This window comes from Penaeus monodon, chromosome 19, assembly GCF_015228065.2.
Source record: "Penaeus monodon isolate SGIC_2016 chromosome 19, NSTDA_Pmon_1, whole genome shotgun sequence".
Classification (NCBI taxonomy): Eukaryota; Metazoa; Arthropoda; class Malacostraca; order Decapoda; family Penaeidae; genus Penaeus; species Penaeus monodon.
Window position 1 is genome coordinate 41,970,297 of NC_051404.1, and position 680 is coordinate 41,970,976.

Sequence of the window (680 nt, forward strand, 5' to 3'; positions counted from 1 at the left end):
CGAGTACAATAACAGGCGCCACGCATCGTCATGTCATACCGCGGCGTCCGTCAGATGTCACCCTTTTCGACCGAAACAAATGGGGAGAAAATGCGCATTTGGGGTATCGGGGAAAAGGGTATGTTAAATTTAAAAGTTTTTTTGCGGGAAAGAATCGACAGGAGAATAATATTTTACAGACAACATACACTCAAAAAGCACACTGTTTTTTTTTTTATTATTTATATTTTTATTTTTATTAAATTATTTTTAATTATTTTTAAATTATAAATATTTTTCTTTTTAATATTATTATTAAATTTTTAAACATCACACCTCATTACTATCAATCAATTACATCGTTTTTAATCTTTTCATAATAATTTCAAAACAAACAAACAACGTAACAGTCACATTTCTTTACTTACATTACCCCACAACATATTTTTTTTATTCAAAACATCATAATTATTATTACTTTTTGCATAATTGTATTTTTATTTTTTTATTTTTATTTTCTTATTAAATTATAATTTATTATTTTAATTATTATTATATTATAATTATTTTAAATTTACTATTATCTTTATTATTTTTATTATTATTATCTTTTTATTATTGTTATTTTTATTTTTATTTTATCATTATTATTACTTTTTTATTATTTTTTATTGTTTTTAAACAAGTATCCATTTAACAAG